This window comes from Myxocyprinus asiaticus, chromosome 13, assembly GCF_019703515.2.
Source record: "Myxocyprinus asiaticus isolate MX2 ecotype Aquarium Trade chromosome 13, UBuf_Myxa_2, whole genome shotgun sequence".
Lineage (NCBI taxonomy): Eukaryota > Metazoa > Chordata > Actinopteri > Cypriniformes > Catostomidae > Myxocyprinus > Myxocyprinus asiaticus.
The window spans coordinates 29,081,771-29,094,183 of NC_059356.1; the positions used below are offsets into that span (position 1 = coordinate 29,081,771).

Consider the following 12,413-nt stretch of genomic DNA (forward strand, 5'->3'; position numbering starts at 1 on the left):
TTCTTTAACAGTGGCCTTCAGCTCATCTGCATTTTTTGGTCTCTTGTTTCTCATTTTCCTCTTGACAATACCCCATAGATTCTCTATGGGGTTCAGGTCTGGTGAGTTTGCTGGCCAGTCAAGCACACCAACACCATGGTCATTTAACCAACTTTTGGTGCTTTTGGCAGTGTGGGCAGGTGCCAAATCCTGCTGGAAAATGAAATCAGCATCTTTAAAAAGCTGGTCAGCAGAAGGAAGCATGAAGTGCTCCAAAATTTCTTGGTAAACAGGTGCAGTGACTTTGGTTTTCAAAAAACACAATGGACCAACACCAGCAGATGACATTGCACTCCAAATCATCACAGACTGTGGAAACTTAACACTGGACTTCAAGCAAATTGGGCTATGAGCTTCTCCACCCTTCCTCCAGACTCTAGGACCTTGGTTTCCAAATGAAATACAAAACTTGCTCTCATCTGAAAAGAGGACTTTGGACCACTGGGCAACAGTCCAGTTCTTCTTCTCCTTAGCCCAGGTAAGACGCCTCTGACGTTGTCTGTGGTTCAGGAGTGTCTTAACAAGAGGAATACAACAACTGTAACCAAATTCCTTGACATGTCTGTGTGTGGTGGCTCTTGATGCCTTGACCCCAGCCTCAGTCCATTCCTTGTGAATTTCACCCAAATTCTTGAATCGATTATGCTTAACAATCCTCACAAGGCTGCGGTTCTCTCGGTTGGTTGTGCATCTTTTTCTTCCACACTTTTTCCTTCCACTCAACTTTCTGTTAACATGCTTGGATACAGCACTCTGTGAACAGCCAGCTTCTTTGGCAATGAATGTTTGTGGCTTACCCTCCTTGTGAAGGGTGTCAATGATTGTCTTCTGGACAACTGTCAGATCAGCAGTCTTCCCCATGATTGTGTAGCCTAGTGAACCAAACTGACAGACCATTTTGAAGGCTCAGGAAACCTTTGCAGGTGTTTTGAGTTGATTAGCTGATTGGCATGTCACCATATTCTAATTTTTTGAGATAGTGAATTGGTGGGTTTTTGTTAAATGTGAGCCAAAATCATCACAATTAAAAGAACCAAAGACTTAAACTACTTCAATTTGTGTGCATTGAATTTATTTAATACACGAGTTTCACAATTTGAGTTGAATTACTGAAATAAATGAACTTTTCCACGACATTCTAATTTATTGAGATGCACCTGTATATATATATATATATATATTTCTGGGGCACTTACAGTGGTACAATGGAAGTGAAAGGGGGCCAATCCATACACGTTAAAATACTAAATTTTTCAAAAGTATAGCCACAAGACATAATATGCATGTAAACATGATTTTAGCCTGACAAAATCACTTACTAACCTTTTCTGTGTTAAAGTTAAAGCCAATTTTACAACTTCGTAGCCATGGTGATGTAATGTCAACAAACTCTAAAACTCTAAAATGACTGTAAAATTGTTCATTTAAACGACTTTACAGCTCAAATAAAACATGATTTTTAACAAGAATTAATGTAGGTGCTTTTATAAAATTATAAGCTTCACATTTCTGCCTTTTAAACCCTCTAAAAATTGTCCCCATTCACTTCCATTGTAAGTGCCTCACTGTAACCTCCGTTTTTGCTTTTTTTATAGAAAAGGAGGAATGAGTCAAAATAAATCTTTGAGGTAATCAACATTATGCCACAAATGCTGTCAATTGAGCTTAACTTTTATTAACCCCATAATATTCCTTTAAATTACATATATTTAGCATATTAAACAGAATCGGGATGAGATCTTTTGACAGTGCCTCATCCAAGTCGGGAGATGACATGAAGTAGATCGCGTTAGTCAGGAAAACTGTGGATACAGTCCAAAAGCAATGAGTTCAGTGTTCGTGGCTTTCCAAATAGTGGTGGCGATTTTGATTCATCATTCCGTTTGAATTCATTTACTGATTCGTTCAGTGACCATTTCTGGAGATTGCATACTTACTCCAGTAGGTGGCAACAAACGAGTGTCTTTTATGTGATAAGTGAGTCATTCAATCATTAACTGATTTGTTAAAAAACACAGCCATTCACCACCGAAACAATGGAAGTGAACGAGAATGATTTGTTCACTTAAAAGATTTGTTCAACAACCCTAGTTCAAAACAGAGCACTGAGAGCAGTGCAGAGACCTCCTCCCTTTCATACTCATTGCCTTCACCTGTTGCTTATTGCTCAATCCACCCAATATCGAAATATGGCTTTAAATCAGTCATGCTCTCACTCTATCTCAGGCATATTGCCGAAGGCAGAGCTGGGGGAGGAGAGTGAGATGTTGGGAGAGCAAGTGGGTGGAAAAACTGAACAAAAATCTGACTAATCTGCAATATTCTGCCAAATCATCTTCATGTTTTCCACTATTACCCTCTCTGTTTTCTTTCGGGCTCTCTTCTTTCACAAGTTGCGTACGGTAGAGTTTATGTAAACCTCTTGGGTTGTCTCGGTGTGCAGCCAACTGGCACATCAGCAATATTTCTGTCTCACTCTTGCACTGGGCTTCCCTCTTTTTTAGTATGCTCCCTGTAATATTCAAGAGCATTTAGTTTTCACATCAGATGCACTCAAGCATTGCATGTTAAGTAATGCACAATGGGAAAAAACAGGCACCCACGCTCCGATTAAAGCTAAACAAACCCTGTCCCCCCCCCCCCCCCCACACACACACACACAAAAAACACACTCCATATCAATATGTCAATAATATCTCAACCAATCACTCTTAACGTGTTTTTGTTTTCTATTAACAGTATTACTGATCCCTTGAGTGACAAAGGAAAGAATGACTTTCAAACAATACTGATGAAAACATTTTATTTATTATTATTATTATAGCAGGCCTTAAAATCAAACAATCCTCATATTTTGTCTATTTTCCTACGCCATAGACATTTTGTTTCTTCCATATACCTGATTTTCTGTACAATACATTTTGGGCACCCCTAAAATGTACAGTAACACACCTCTACCATTATCTTTTTGTTGTTTCACCCCAATTTGTGCAGTATCAGAGGCAGGACGTTTTGGTGCAGGCACAGGTACAGTAAAACCATATACAGACTTCTTCTACCCCTGTGGGGCAAAGGCAGAGGTAAGCAATGCAGCCAAGGTTGATATGATAAAGTGGATGGAGCTTTGTGAGCAGGAAGTCGGCTGTGAGCTCCACTCTTGGTAAGGGTTCCATTAAAGCTAGCTGCATCTGTGACAGAGTAAGGAGTCAAATTTGACCTGAAAAAGAGAAATATCATTGGCAAGAAAGATACTGGGAAAGGAGGCAAATGGGGAATAAAAGCAAAAGAAAATGCTGCCGGCATGTACTTGTGCTTTGGGGTCCATTATCTTCTTGGCTTATCACTGTGCTAGCCATTCACTTAGCTCACATATTACTTTGTCAATAGAAACACATTTAGGATATTGTGGGTCCTCTGAGAATACAGCTCTTCATTCCTAAGCAGAGGAAACTTCTTCACTCATGCAATACCATTGCTCTCTCAATAAAAGAATGTCCTCTTACCAGCTATAGCACAGGAAGAACGTTTAAGTGCTCTTAAACAAATTGTTCTCAAAGATGACACTGTGTTCACCTCAACTATGAATTTGGCAAAGGCAGGCTTACCTATTAAAACAATATGCACAAAGAGAGACATTCCCTATGTTATGCACTGCCATACATAAATATGTTATGAAGAGAGGAGTGTGAAGAGGAGGAGGGCAATTTAAACTTTATAGCTCAAGTAATACACTAGTTTTAACAGAAAAATTATCATCTTCACGTTTCTGCCTAAATTCTGCGTATGCCTAAATGTTTGAAATTAGTTTTGTAGACAAAAATATAACTGTGCCACAATATTAATTTATTTCATTATAAAACTAAAATTTAATAAAAAAATTAAAAAAAGTTTTTGAAATTGATGACTTGGACCAAATAATAAAGAAAAGCAGCCAATAAGTGCCCAACATAGATGGGAACTCCTTCAATACTGTTTAAAAAGCATCCCAAGGTGATACCTCAAGAATTTGGTTGAGAAAATGTCAAGAGTACATTTCTGTACTCAAGGGTGACTACTTTGAAGATGCTAAAATATAACACAGTTTTGATTTATTTTAATAAATTATGTAATTATTAAATAACGTTTTTCAATAATAATTGTATAATAATAATAATAATCATAATAATAATTATGATTATTATTATCGTTCTTATCTTTGAAATGGCATATTTTATTATTAGAAACTATAAATGTAAGAGTAACACTTAAAAATGGGCGTTTTATTTAGTTTTGACCGCAACCGGTGACAGATACAGACAATTTTGCCATATGAACAGATACAGATATAAATATAGCTGCAAGCAGCAATACATTAGTACATTGATAACAATTTGATTATTGAAATCAATTTGTCTAATTGATTTAAATATTTCAAGCAAGCACATTTAGCCATTGTTTACTACAGGGCATCCAGAATTCATAATGACCCCCCAGGGTAAGGTCCTAAAATATTTTCATAAGCAAATGCAACAGCCTTAATTCCTCTTTGGTATTTTTTATAAATTTGGTGCTTTCAAATTTGTTTGTGAATCAATTCTATACAACAAAAATCTATTTGCTAATATTTTCAGGCATGGTCTGCAAATAATCAGCAGGTTTTAATTTCATGTTGATTGGACAAATGTTATAGGAGTAATAGCAACAATAGCAACGTTTCATAAAATCAAATCATGGCCAACCATGGTATCATTGTTCTCTGCATGACCCACACAATCTAACAAGACCAGTCTCACAAAAATGCAAACATACAGCCTCAAGTCCATTTTGGTGTGCTCAGTGTCAAATTTGTTGATGATTGGCCAATGGCTGCATGATGGCGATGACACATACCAAGTTTTGTCACAGTCCGTCAAAGTGTTGCGGAGAAATCCATTTTGGCATGCTCGCCATCAACTTCTTGAAGCCATTTCTCAGGAACGATTTCAAAAGATTTTTTTGTGTAGATCTTTCTCACGATCGCTTTAAAACACTTTTGGTGGAAATCGGACAAAAATTGTAGGAGTAGCAGCGAAAACATGTGTTTCCTTAAAATTTAAAATGCCGGAAAATCTAGTCGGGCGGAAATCAAAAAGTATGCATTCGACTCGGCGTGAGCTCAGGAATCAGGGAAAAAATAATTTTGTCTCTAGGACTTACAGTTCAAAAGTTATTAGCGTAAACATGAGTGAAATTTTGACCTGTTGGTGGCGCTAAAGGGTTTGAGTTACAGACTCCAAATTTGCTGTGGTATCAGTCTAGACTGTCCTCTAGCTCAGACTCACATGGCAGAAAAAAAAAAATAATAATAATAATAAAAACTCTAACGATTACAATAGGGGTCTTCGCCCTTTCAGGGCTTGACCCCTAAATACAGATAATGGCACACCCCTAGCTTTCACAATATATATTTTTTCAAAAAAAGCATAACAGAGAATATTGTCTTACAAACCCCTATAAACAAGCTAAATGTGACAGTGGCAAGGAAAAACTATGGGTGTCATTAGAATAAAACAATATCAACCACATGACTTCCACCCTCATAATTAGAAAGCAGAATAAAAGGGTAACATTTCAACACTTTTTTCCCCCTCTGAAATTCTCTGCGGACCCCCTAGCACCTCCTCGGGGTTCCTAGATGACAGTTTGAAACCCTCTGTCTTAGAACATCTGATAATGCACATTCAAGGCTAAAGTATACTTCGGCTGTCCGCCACCGCGTTGCGGATTGCTCCGTGCACAGTATGCGTGACGCAAATTTCGTCATTAGCGAAATTTTCGACAGGCGGATACGGTCCTCCTCTGTGCGCATCGTCTGCACATGCGCTTGCCATTGACTGCACTTAAAGGCCCTATCACAAATGGCACCCAGTGCTAACTTAAAGATCAAACAAATGCAGGATATCTGGTCTGCAGCTGCACAGTCAAAAAATGCTTATCAAAGTCAGCATTAACAGCTTTAACAATAAATTACTCACTATGATTTACATTGCCCCTGAAATTCTTCCAGTGGATGCTTCACTCTAATGGGATCCAGAGAACAGATTACCCAAATTAGTGCATTACCCTCCACTTATATCTAGAGACTGGATCACATCTGTAAACCCTTTGAACTCAGCCAAAACTTTTCAGAAGCCATCACTGCTGACTTCAGATCAGCAGTCTAGTCTAAGACTAAAACTGGCACTTAATCCACCCACGCATTCACACTGCCCTCTGGTGGTGTAGAGGTTACCTGCTAAAGTGCTTAAAGTCGGTCTTGGTTGTACTATGGTCTGCGCCGCATCCAGCTGTCTGTATAGTTCCTGATTAAAATCAAGAGAGGTATCAGAAGCTTCGGTGGAGATAAAGCTGCTGTCTGCTGAGAGCTGCTGAATCCTTATGGCTTTGAGAGCTATCCATTTAGAAACTTTGCATGAATTAGCATTTTTTAACATTGATGTTTTAAATTCCCCTCTCCCCACCATTTTTAAAAATACATATCTTTTTCCAGCACCCTCAAAAACCTTCATGTTCCTCCCTAAGCCCACTTATAGTGTACAGTTGTCCCTTAACATATATTTAGTTTAATTTTATGTCACTCTATTATATTCTATTCACTCTATATTCTAATTTTATGACCCTTTACATGTGTGCTTAATCTATATATACAGTATTGTGCAAAAGTTTTAGGCACTTGTGAAAAATGTTGCATAGTGAGGATGTCTTCAAAATTAATGCCATAAATAGTTTTCATTTATCAATTTATGTCATGCAAAGTCCAGTAAACATAAAAAATCTAAATCAATATTTGCGATGACCACCTTTGCCTTCAAAACAGCACCAATTCTCCTAGTTACTCCTGGACACAGTTTTTCTTGGTTGTTGGCAGATAGGATGTTTCAAGCTTCTTGGAGAATTCACCACAGTTCTTCTATCTATTTAGGCTGTCTCAGTTGCTTCTGTCTCTTTATGTAATCTCAGACTGACTTGATGTTTAGTAGGGGGTCTGTGGGGGACATGATATCTATTGCAGGGCTCCCTGTTCTTCTATTCTAATCTTTTCTATTTGCAAAAGTAATGTTTGGGAGTCTAAAATTTATATTTCCTATTGACACACTAAAGCTGAAGATATACATAACTATCTTAAGATAAATGTTTTTGTGAAACATCTTATGTGACTTTTGCACATTACCATATATATATATTTTAAACACAACAGAACCACACTAAATGTGTAGCCCCTTTATCTCACCTGCATCGTGCTACAGTGTTCAACCAAAGGTTCTTGTGTTGCTGATTGACCTCTGTAGTGGTCCTGCATTTCACTGATGTGTTTAGAGACAACCCTATCTGTTAGGCGGTCTCTGAGCTGCAGAGAAACACATGTAAAACGTAACATCCAGGAGCAAACAAGAAGGCAGATCTTTATATTAAAACAGGTCATTCTCCAAAGAAAAACAAAACTCCTACACACACACTCATCTCACCCTGAGGGCCAGCTCATTGAGGAAGTGTGTGGTCCAATGCGCAGGGGCTTTCGAGTGGATTTCTTTGTTCAGTGGTCCATTTAGTGGCTTTCTATCATGTTCTGTGTGTGAGGTGAGAGAGAAGTGAGCAGAGGCAGGCAATCTGTTCTGACGACGGAGGACTGGTGGAAGAGGGGCACTCTGGGGCGGTGACAAGAGGGTAGTTGAAGGTATCTGTATATCACTTCCACTTGTACTGTTGTGGCATTGGAAAATGTATTACAGCATAAACACTAACAGATTATTTAAAGGTTTCTTCACACAGGCAAGTTAAGCCTTCTCTGTGCCTGCTCAAAAATTCTGCATTAACACATAATGCCTCACAAAAGTCAGATTGAAATGCAGCTTCTGTGCCACCTTTGCAGTGTAAAGATGGCTTAAAGGGATAGTACTCACCCTCATGCCATTCCAGATGTGTATGACTCCCAAACAAAGAGTTTTAGAAGAATATCTCAGCTCTGTAGGTCCTCACAATATAATTGAATGGTGACCAAAAATGTAAAGCTCCAAAATGCACATAAAGGCAGCAAAAAAGTAATCAATATGACTCCAGTGCTTAAAGGGTTAGTTCACCCAAAAATGAAAATTCTCACCCTCATGATATCCCAGGTGTGTATGACTCTTACTTCAGCAGAACACATTTGAAGAAAAATAGAAAAATATCTCTGCTCAGTAGGTCCTTAAAATGATTGTTGATGGTGATCAGACCTTTGAAGCTCCAAAAATCACCGACAGTCAGCATAAACGTTATCCATACGACAGTGTCTTCTAAAGTGACACGATGGCTTTTGATGTGAAAAAGATAAATATTTAAGTCCTTTTTTAACTGTAAATCATCGCTTCCTGTCAGCAGCAGTATGCGCATTCATGTCACTAGAGGGCTCAGTTCACGTGGTGATTGTGGAGTATTCACGATGGCATGTTACGGACATAATCTCACATTTTTCTCTCAGTTTAGACATCCAGGATAAGCACAAAAACACCATGGTGAAAAACATATAGATACAAATACAGATCTAAACCAAAACCAACAAAGCTTCTGTACAGGGTTTCTCTTATTCAGTTGTAAACAGTGCTGCTCTTCTGGGTGTGTCACACGTGTGTCAGTTCTTGCGTGAACATGCCAACGCGATTACGATGATTTATAGTTTAAAAAGGACTTAAATATTCATCTTTTTCACATCAAAAGCGATCGTGTCACTGTATAAGACATTAAAATAACCACTGGAGTCGTATGGATGACGTTTATGCTGACTGTCTCTGCTTTTTGGAGTTTCAGAGGTCACCATTCATGCATTTTGTGGACCTACTGAGCTGAGATATTTTTCAGTTTTTCTTCATTTATATTATGCTGAAGAAAGAAAGTCACATACATCTGGGATGGCATGAGGGTGAGTAAATTATGAGAGAATTTTCATTTTTGGGTGAACTAACCCTTTAAATCCATGTCTTTAGAGGAAATATGATAAGTGTGGGTGAGAAACCGATCAATATTTAAAGCAGCTCTATGTAAGATTTGTTTTGGCTCACAATACGGTATTCAACAGCACCACCAACAGCAGGAAGTATGGCACTTTTAACAGACTTTGAAATAGCCCTCTTATGTTTACATGAATTGCTTCAAAATTCTTTACAATAATGTCAAGACACTGCTGATGTAAATTTGTAAAGGGATATTTGATATCTTAAATACTGTTGCCATGGCAACACATTACCTGTTATTATTCCTTTCTTCCTATATTTGGGTGTTTTTGAGGCACTTGGCATGCTTAAAATTTCATAAAATTTTGCACACACAGAGTTGTTGGCCATTAGGTCTGGGCAAAAGTTCACGCGTGGGTGTGTAGGAGGGGCTCTGTAGTGCCTCATTTAAAATGGGTGTAAGGCGGCCTCTGCAGCACCCCCCCCATTTTCACCTACAGTCACCAAAATGGGTACATATATAGTTCTCACCAAGCTGGACAATTTTCATAATTATAGTCATTAGCTGTGCCTAACAGGAATTCGGCCATTTTGGATTTTCTGAAAATCGCAAGCTCTGAACTTTTAATACTCCTCCTAGGGGATTTATGTGACTGGCACCAAATTTGTGCAGCATCATGCCAAGACATTGTAGATGCTAAATTGCAAACAGATTTTTTATTTTGAATGGTGTCGCCATGGCGAAGCAATACATTTTTGGCTAAAAATGTGAAACAGGAAGTTCCTTATACCTTCTGTGTGCATTGTATGATTTTGATGAAAATTCCGCTGTATGTTTTTATTGGGGGCTGATCACATTTATGCAGCTATTATGGGTCACGGTCATAGCGCCACCAACTGGCAGCAGGAAGTATGGCACTTTTAACAGACTTTGAAATAGCCCTTTTATTTTTAAATTAATTGTTTCAAAATTCTTTAGAATAATGTCAAGACACTGTTGATATAAATTTGTTAAGGGATATGTGATTTCTTAATGTTGACATGGCAATGCATTAATTGTTATTATTCCTTTCTACCTATATTTGGCTATTTTTGAGGCACTTGGCATGCTTACAATTTCATGAGATTTTGCACACACATTAGAGTCATTGGCCATTTGGTCTAGGCAAAAGTTTGCGCATGGGCGTGTAGGGGGGGCTCTGTAGCACTCCCATTTTCACCTACAGTCACCAAAATTGGTACATATATAGTTCTCATCAAGCCGGACAACTTTCATAGTTGTAGTTACTAGGTCTGTCCCACAGGAAGTTGGCCATTTTGTATTTTTTGAATATTGCAGTCTCTGAACTTTTAAATAGTTCTCCTGGGGCAGTGTCTCCCAAACTGGGATACGCATACCCCTGGGGGTACGTGAGGTGGCAATAGGGGTACGCGAATAAAATTCTGAGATTTACCGTTCTTTTAATTTTATCAGTCTAAAATAACATTCAAACCCAGTCCATGTATTTCTCACCTGGCAAAAATTATTTTGTGTGCCCTCTAGTGTAGACACACCAAAATGGTTGTGTCATAAAGGTCAGATAAATATGCAATGAAATAACCCAATCTTTTGCGTTTAAAAAAAAATGCATCTACTCATGCGTCGTGTGTTACACAAGTATCTTTTTCGCCAGCACAGCACACTGCTAGGTGACGTAGCTTAATGCTAGCAAGTAAAATTGATCCTTCACTGTTTTACCAGACTCGCACATGTCAGTCGTCCATGATTTTAGTGTGTCTGTTTTTTTTTTTGTTTTTTTTTGTTTTGTTTTGTTTTTCGCGTTTAAAACGTAATTTCTATTTAAGGTTAGATGCATAGGGAGTTTTGATTCTGATGGTATTCATAAGCTTTAATGACAGGTGTCAGACATCCGGTGCGGCCAAATAATTTTCCACATTCACACGCTGTAATTTTCACTCACATTTGCCCGCACGCCCTGTTTTTACATTGTTGCTTGATGTTTTTTCAGCAAATGAGCTCAACCTTGCTAACAGTGTCAAATGTGACATAAAAAAGCACCTTAAGCTGACCGCACAATTGCACAGATACTTAACCGCAATGCTCAAAGTCTGCCGGTAATGTCATACCTGCAATGATGCGCAATTCCAGGCATAGAACTGAACGCTATTCTTGCATACCGTGACGTGATGAGGGGAGAGTTTTCAAGTTATGCAGTTATATCATATCTAGCATACCCATCTCAATCGGTAAGCCATTTATTCAATATTTATATGATTAATATAACATGTACAAAGCATGTACAAATATAACATGTTTAATATAAGGGAGTTGTTTTACAAAGATAATTGTGCTAAATATACATATTTTCAAAATACCTTGTGTGAATGTTATCTATGCATAAGAAAGGGGGTACGCAAAAGGATGTTGAACGTTTGGAGGGGTACACCACTGTAAAAAGTGTGGGAAAGTAGGGGATTCATTAGACTGTCACCACAGTTAGACAACATTATGCCAAGACATTGAAGATGCTATAAATTGTGAACAGATTTTTGATATTTCCAATGGTGTTGACATGGCAAGGCATTCAATTAATGGCAAAAAAATGTGAAACAGGAAGTGTCTCATATCTTCTGTGTGCAATGTGTGATTTAGATCACAATTGAGATGTTAAAGTCTTGGGGGCTAATCACATAGATTAGACTATTTTGGGTCACGGTCATAGCGCCACCAACTGGCAGCAGGAAGTGTGGCTCTTACAACAAGACTAAAATAGTCCACCTTGCATTGTTCTCCAAAAGTCACTGAGTGGAAATGGACCCATGGTGCTTGTGCCCGTTGTCGTTACATGCAGCTATCTTTTTCGTTCCTTTTCTTAGCACTAGAACGCATTTGGTTTGAAAAGGCCCTTATTCAAGAAACAAACCATATAAATATCGAGTTGGTAAACCCAATTTGATGTTCAACCTACCTACCTTAGTATTGTTAAAATTAAATGGCAGAGATAAATACACGTGTCCAATGTTTGTGCTGGTTTGGCCGACCTTACGTCTCTGGTTATACATCTTCATGCACTCATGCGCAAAACTGTAAATTCATAAACACAAAAAATTAGACAAAAAAATATGTTAATAAGACCCTTTTTGTGTTAGTGATAGATAATGCGGCCTCCATTCATAGGAATGGAGTCGTCCAAAGTTTATGATTATCCGCTGCTACGGAAATGAGAACGCATCTCCGTTCAAAAAGAAACAGCCTGAACAACATCACCCACAAAATACAACTGGGTCAAATAAAACAGTCCTCATTCATATGGGAACTTAAAATCTTTAAAAGAAACCGCTTAAACACTTAAAAGGCTTAAACAAATTTTAACAATAAAAAATCCTTTATAAAAATTGTGAACATTGTTTTTGATGGAATACAATTCT

At 38.1% G+C, this 12,413-nt stretch overlaps 1 pseudogene; it reads right to left on the reverse strand.

Annotated features, from left to right (window-relative positions):
• Positions 1-2,905: 2,905 nt before the first annotated feature.
• LOC127450958 (uncharacterized) lies at positions 2,906-12,047 on the reverse strand (annotated as a pseudogene).
• Positions 12,048-12,413: the final 366 nt, after the last annotated feature.